Source organism: Chaetodon auriga, chromosome 10 (genome assembly GCF_051107435.1).
Source record: "Chaetodon auriga isolate fChaAug3 chromosome 10, fChaAug3.hap1, whole genome shotgun sequence".
Classification (NCBI taxonomy): Eukaryota; Metazoa; Chordata; class Actinopteri; order Chaetodontiformes; family Chaetodontidae; genus Chaetodon; species Chaetodon auriga.
Window position 1 is genome coordinate 20,198,862 of NC_135083.1, and position 8,146 is coordinate 20,207,007.

Sequence of the window (8,146 nt, forward strand, 5' to 3'; positions counted from 1 at the left end):
GGAAGGAAGTAAAGTGATACCATCTCTTATGCTGGCATTTTAGATCTGCCCACACACACACATGCCTCACCTTGCATATTTTATCACCACCATCATCATCATCATCGTTATATCACCAGCTTTGATTGTTTCTTTTTGTTTTTCTTTTCTTTTTTTTTTCATTCTCATTGGCACACCCAGGTGTAGCAGCTTGTTAGGATTAAGCTGTGGGTACCTACGAATATTACTTTCAAATATTTTATCCTGGTATTCCTCCATTTTTGGTGACAAACATAAATGTACTTGCAAAGTGGAAACTGAAACAGTAGTTACACAACATGATCGAAGAACCCAAGGATACTATTGCAACAACTACCACAACTACAAGTGCTGCTCCTGCCTCTGCTGCTACTATCAAAACATATATGTGTGAAATCAGCACACCAGGTCCACGGCCTCCAACAGACAACTGCAATTATGTAATCTGGTAAATGTATTTCTACCAATCATTGGGGGTAGAAAAAGTATTTTGAGCCTTTGAAAATATTTACTTAGCCTCGAGGGCACCGCAACAAGATGTTAATTCAGCACTGACATTTAATAAATTTATTTAATAAATTAATATGTTGAATGAGTTAGGAAACAGTTATTAAATCATAATTATTACACATCCAGAAGACACAGAGTAACATCAGCATTCATGAAGAGTCGTGTCTCTGAAATATTCCCGTGTTTATCAAAAAGCAGCTGAGCAGTGGGTTTACTGTGCATTGGGGTGCAATGCCCACCCATGGCACAGTGCATGCCCCCATAGTATGCACTTCTCAAAATCATGTAAGTAGGGGTGCAGAGGGTGCTGCAGCTCCTTATTTTTCTTATGCATTACATGCCAATTCTCACATCCCTGACATCTGCTATAATTTTGTTTTGTTTATAGCACTGCAAGCTTTCCATGTGATTTCCTATAATATTTTGTATAGTGATCAATATAAATTTATCTGTATTGTTCTGTTGTAGCAGGAACATTTAGTCACGAGTCAGACAAAATAAAGTTCAGATGCAGTTTTCAAGCATCAGACCTTCAAAAATGTAACTTTGATGCTGTGGTTTTATTGGCAAAATCATGAAAAGAAAATCCTGTCCCGTTAAATAAAATTCATCAATTCATTCCTGAATTCCTCAAGCAAAATAAATGAAATAAAACTGAATGACTTCCCACTGTTTTTTTAATGATTAGTGAACAGTAAGAAAAATAGCAATAATGATACTTTTTGTTTTTTTGAAGGGCCAGCCCAGGGAAATGAGACGCTGGACCAGGATGTTTCCTCTGGTTAAGAAACTGGGTTTATCAGAGCTTTTCTGCAGAAAACAGCTGCAGCAGGCAGTTGCTTTCAGCAGCAGAGCCGATTAGCGCGGTGAACCAAAACAGTAAAGTCTCAGGCCTGAAAAGCTAAATAATGAGCTAAAAAAAAAAAAAAAAATGCTCCACAGAGCTGAGAGGCTGTGTGATTATTCTCTGTGGTCACTTCACAGTAAGTGGTCACTTTTACACATTGTCATTTGACTGATGGTTAATATGAAAATATGAATGGGCGAGTCTTTAAATCTGTGAATGCATTTCATTTCATAAACTAAACTTAAATGTGTCAAATGCTGTGGAGTAGATGTGTAAAGAAGCACTGGAAATGGACACAAAGTAAAAATATTTGACTGTCATTAGGACAATACTGGTTTGCCAATCCTACATATTTTCCATTAGCAACACCATATTTTGCTTTGGTGCTGTATTGTTTTTCTCCTTTCACTCTTATTATCACCGTCTTCAGTTTCATTAATAATTGCAAGCTCTTGAAATAGTCTCTCAGACGTGAAGAAGATTAAGCCTCTCAAATAAAAATTCAGCCTACTTCAAGATCAGCATGTGAGGACACACACACACACACACACACACACACACACACACACACACGCACACACACACACACACAGCTGTCCCAACACTTTCATTGGCATAACAGCCCTTCGTTACTTGGAGTCAGAGTTAGACATGCCTGACGTGCCTACCTCAGCAAACCACAAACCACGGTGGGGAGGTGGGCTCCAACCACCAGGACAGGTGCTGCTGCTATGACATCACTGCACATTGTGGGTGGGTGCTACTCGAAAAGCTCTCATGCATCCAGGACCAAGCGGTGATGACAGCTACAACTGTGAGATAATGAGAATATAGGAATAAAGAGAGTGTGACCAACAATACAAGTGCTGGTGCCGCTGTCCTCTTCTTAGACTCAAAAAGCTAAATAGAGACAAACTACAGCCATGACAGAGATTTATGAGAAAGGCACGACTTCATGGATGACAAAGAAAGGAAATGATGCATGAATCATCAACCTCACACCAGCTGAAGAGCGCACTGGTCTCATTTTCAAGATTATTAATGGCTGCCCGACTGTTTAAATAACCAAACTGCAGCCTGAGACGTTTAAGTTGTTGAAGGCTTCACAAGTTGATATTTTGTGTAGGCTCAGCGAAAGTAATTCCCATGCTGTGTGAACATAAATAAGCAGTTTTATATGTCAGAATCTTGGCAGGGTTGACAGTCAAGGAAGTTGTGCAGCTTGGGGATCTGACCAAGTAGAATCAACAGTGAAGCATGAAAGCTGCGTTCTCATTGTCAATCACCTGTTGCTAATTGCCACTGGCAGGATCCAGGGAGGAGGAGGGGAGCGGATACTGCAAATGTTTATCTTACTGTTGATCTTTAAACTTACCTACCACAGCTTCAACGACTGAGGCATCTTTTCGGGCAGGTTCCTCAAGTCGACTGCAGATTATACTTAGTCAGCTGGACTCGCAGGAGCAAATTTAGATTTAATCATGGAGCTGTTGGAAAGTTTTTATCGGGCTGAGGGTACGCTCACACTGGCAACGCTGTGGGTTCGCTGGGCTTTCATGGGAGGTCTACACACAATGGATGCATACATGGCTTCATAATATGAAATAACAATATAATTAAGATTTTAAGCTCCTATTTTTTTAGCCTATTTGTTTCTATTTTCAAACTATTTCCCTTTTTTGTGTATATTCTTTTTGACTTCCTTGTCAAACAAAGATGGTAAACATAGTAATCATTACACCTGCTAAACATCAGCATGTTAGCATTGTCATTGTGAGCATGTTTGGCTATCATGCTGAAGTCAACATTTCACTCAAAGCAGCGTGAGCCTTTAAGCTCAGCCTCACAGAGCTGCTGCTGCTGCTGCTGCTGTAGACTCTTTGACTTGTTCAGTAGTGTTTTGTTTTACTTGTTGATTTGCGCTGGTATTTTGGCCTCTAATTTTGACAAACAGAATAGAACAGAGGCTCCAGACTCAAAGCCTTGAGGCATGCTTGTGCATTAGAGCTCATTTTCACACACTGCTCATCCAAACACAGCTCTCCATTTCCTCTCCATCCCATCCAATGTCACCGAGCCCAGCAGGGTCATCTGGAACTGAATCAACAGGTGGCTTTCAATGGAGGCTCTCAGTAGCCCGGGGGGGCCCCCTCCTCAGAGCCAGGAGGATGTCCCTCATCCCCAGCCCCTCCAGGAATCCATCTCAACTTTATTCTCAGCTCTGGCTCCTTTCGCTCTTTCCTCTGCGCTTCCTTAAACGTCCACAATGGCCTTTGGGCTGGCAGTCATTCGATATGGAAGGAGGAGAGGAAGGAGGCGCCTGAAGGAGCAGGTCATTCTACTTGGGTGAGCAAATGTGAACATCTGCCACTCCAGTCTGACCCGTGTCTCCAATAAAAAAACACGGGCGTCGTCGGATGAGAATATGAGCACGTTCCAGCTCAGGGCATTGGAATGCTGAGATAATGTTGTGATAAGGAGTTGAATGAATGGTACGGTGCATCTACTCTGCTTTTTCCCCTGCAGGGTACTTTCCAAGGACAGTGAGTTCTAACGGGGACGAGATGGAGGTGGGGGGGAGGAAGAGGAGGGTGAGGAGGTTTTGTGAAATAGTTACAGGGCTAGGTAAGCTTCTAAATCAGGGATATTCTGCTGTGAATGCGGAAGTTTTTAATTTGGAATAAATGTGGACAGAGGGAGGACCTCTGTGAATTATGAATGATAGATACACAGATAAAGCCATTCATTGACAACTGATGACTTTCAAGATAATGATTAATGGAAATATCTGCATTCAGGGCGCTGGTTGGTCAGGTCAAAGTCTCTTAAGACTGTCTCTTAGTTTTTAGTCAAATTCACTGCAATGACGATTTGCTATAAAAACAAAACATGCCTGTTGTATCTGCCCGAAATGTGCACAAGACAACTTTGTGTTTTCCTCTGTCAGATAAATCATTTATTATTACATTCAGTAATTTGCTATCAGGCGGTCTACTGAAGCTGAACTACAGTGGGTTAAGAAGATAAACATGGAATCTTCACACTTGTTCTTGTTTCAAGCCACTGATATTAAAGTGAAAATAGATCTTTTCACTCACACTTGCAGACATACACACCATATTTATAAAAGTAGGTTTGTTTTCGTCAAGATTAATGCTTAGTACAAACATCACCACAAAACCACATTCAAAAAGCCACTGAAGATAAATACTGAAGAGGTCTGTAGTCAGTTATGTCGGTGCTACAGTCTACGTTCTCTTGGCCTGTGAAAATGATCTCAAATGGACCTTTTTTTATTATCATGCTATATATTTGTAATTCAAGTGAAATCAGATTAAAACAAACAGTGTACAGCTTCTTTTTGACGAGCTGAGTTGGCTGGTCCATTGGTTCAGAGGTTTACAGGATGTATCTTTAAACTGCTTGGAAATTTTCAGAAAACTGTGTCATGGCTTTAGAAGCTTCTGATAGGCTAATTGACTTGAGTCAGGTGGAGGTGTGCCTGGAGGTGGATGTACTTTAAGGCCTACCTTCAACCTCAGGGTCTCTTTGCTTGACGTCATGGGAAAATCAAAATAAATCAGTCGAAACCTCAGAAAACAAAAATGTGGACATGTCTGGTTCATCCTCGGGAGCAATTTCCAAACGTCTGAAGGTTCCTCGTTCACCTGTACGATCAACAGGACACAAGTACAAAAACCATGGCACCACCCAGCCATCATACAGCTCAGGAAGGAGACACTGATCATCTCCATTGGAAGTAAACTGAGATTAAATGTATTTGTTAAGGTGTGTGTAAACTTCCAACTTCAACTGTGTCTCTGCATCTGCTGCTGTGATTTTGACTCTTCATCTTTCAAGCACTCTTGTGAGTCCCCCAACTTATTTGAGCACATGCTTGTAAAAGAAAAGACACATTAACACTAAAATCTTCATTAGTTTAAAAATTCAGTTGCACAACATTGTACCTTTACTGGAAACCTTTGATGTATTAAAGAGACTGACAAAACATATAGAGCTCTGAAAAGAGGAACAAAAAGTGAAAAGCTGACCATGAAAGGCATCGCAGGCTCGACTATGAAGATTAATCTCAGCATCAGCTGTCACTGAATGTTTCCCCTCAGCACAGGCCTCTTTAGCTGTTTGAAATACAAATGACCACACTGAAGCCAACCACACATGGCTGGTTTACATTACAACTCAACACGTAGGTCACACATGCCCCCGAGCTTCCCAGCCTCTCACCTCAATACACACACCAGGGCCACATTACCACCAACATTTGCTCGTTACCACGTACGCACATTTGTATGCATAACATATACAACTTACAGATGTCTCTCTTGTATGGCGATTTGTGAAAATCCGGTTGTCGTGCGTGTGGCTTCTACAGTGGCTGGTGAAAAGTGTTAGCACTGTGCGGTTTCAGTCTGTTAAGGATAAGGATTGTTGGCGGTGGCATTAATGAAAATTCATGATTGCTATCATTCCTTAAACTGTCAACGCTCCGTGCTGAACATAGCTTCCGCAGGTAATTTGCAATTCAGCCGCACAAACAGCCTGGTGTACCTTGAACCTGCTTCTTAATTCCTCCTCACCGTCCCCCTTATCAGGTAGCAGTAAATCTGACAAGGCACATGGAACTACTTTCTCATGTCAGAAACTGGATCAACTGGATCAGGTGTTGTTTTTTTTTGGAGGGGGGGGGCAGGGTGGGACAGTTATTTGCAGGAGAGGGAAGCGCCAGGCTATATAGCTAATCAGACTAACAGATGAGCCAATATCCTGTTCTCGCATATGCTGGTCTGGGCCACACTGGGTGCACTGTGTGTGTGTGTGTGTGTGTGTTTGTGTGTGAACAATGGCCCTGCTGTTTGCCCATCAGCCACTGCTGCTGTAGTTGCCTTACACCTGTGCTTGGCAGCCCTCCCAGCACTCAACCGCCCCCCAACACATACACGCATAACCCCAAACTACCCCCCACCCCCCATACACCACCACCTCCTAGTCCTCAACCACACACCCAAATCCTCTTTAGTTCTCAGTTTACATCCTGCATTAGCTTTTAGCGCCACACTACAAAGGACAATGCATATTCAACAGGCTGCACATGTGGCGCCCTCGTCTCATCGTTTCATATCAAAATGGAAAAGGGGTGATATCAAATGTTTCTTCATTCCCCTGCTCAACCACCCCCTACCCCACTCGTCCCATCATCACCTGAACCCATGACTGAGCAGACCTCCCCTCCCACTCCGGCTCTAACTGAGGATGAGGTGTGAGAAATGAGACAGTGAAGGGAATGTGAGGATGGCTGTGGGGGCGAGAGTGGGTGGGTGAGTGGTTAGATTTTAGGGGTTCAAAAGCTCACAGTGAGCTGTGGCGCTCTTCTGTGGTTTCAGGGGGCCTTTGTGAAACTGGAGCCCCCTGAAGGCATGGGGGGAGGGTGGGGGAGGAAGGGAGGGTGCGGGGGGGGTGTTTCTGGGATACAGCCCCTGCCAGCAGAAGCCCACCTCTTTTCCCGCAGTGTCAGCGTCACAGGTGTGTGAATGACAATGCATGTGTGTGTTTGAGAGGGAGACCCATGTCCAATCAATGACACACTGTATTGTAATCATCTATTGTGGGGACAAGGCTGCTGCTCAAAGGTAAACACCATTGGGAATAAACTCTTAGGAACCAGGTACAACCCTCTTGCCGGAGCCATGCATTCAGTGATGTGCAGCATGGGGGGGGGGGGGGGGTTTGGAAAGCAAGATGTAAAGCACTGCACAGCACTTATCGCTTCCATAGCTGTTGCTCAACATTTTGCCATAGTAACATTGAGCAACAAAGAGTGAGAGTAAGTCCGATAGAGCTTGACAGTGAATTCCACTCTGCACCAGTTGCTAGGTAAAGGACTTTTCTTAATTCCCCATATTCATACTGGACTCCCCCGCTCCCACTCCCACATACCTCCTGAGGCTGAAAAACCAGATTAAACATTTTTTTGTTCATAACTTGACCACTGTCTATCTACAGGGCTGGCAGGGTGCAACATTTTTGGGATATTTCCCATAAATTATGACGGGCTATCAGTAGGCCAGCTGTACTCTTCAATTCTGGTATTCAGAGTTGCTATTATGCTTATATGAATACATCTCTCTCCGCCTGTCACAGTGATTCTGCCTCTGTGTGTGGGGATGCGCAGAACAAAGCGATGTCAAGTAAAGCAGCTCCCACTCCTTTTCCCTCCTCAGGCCTATTCATGGTTGCAAACAATTCTAAATCAATATCTCCATGCAAATGATACCGTTGCCCTGCTGGCTCGTTGATAGCCAGGTAGGCAAAACTGTAACCAGCGTTATGGTGCCTTCAAGTGCCCTATGTAAACTCTAACTCTGTCAGATTGAACGTGGGTTGTTGGCGACTTTGAGCTTAAAAGTTACAGAACAAGAGATACAGGCTGTATTTAAAGATTTTTTTTTTTTTTTTTTTATTATTATTTTTTTTTACTTATTAATCAGCCAATTATGTTTTTTGGTTTGAAAGATGAGCATGTTACACTAGATGGTGATAAACACCCATCATAGTTTGAAATTGCTGTTCTTCATTTGCAGTTATACAAAATGATGGAAATGCAGCAAATTTTCACATTTCAGAAACTAGAACCAGCAAATGTTTGTCATATTTGGCTTTATAGATTACTTCAGCAATTAATGTATGTGAAAATTGTTGGTGATTCTTTTTGTATTGATTGACTAATACTGTAGTGATTTCAACATTAGTGTG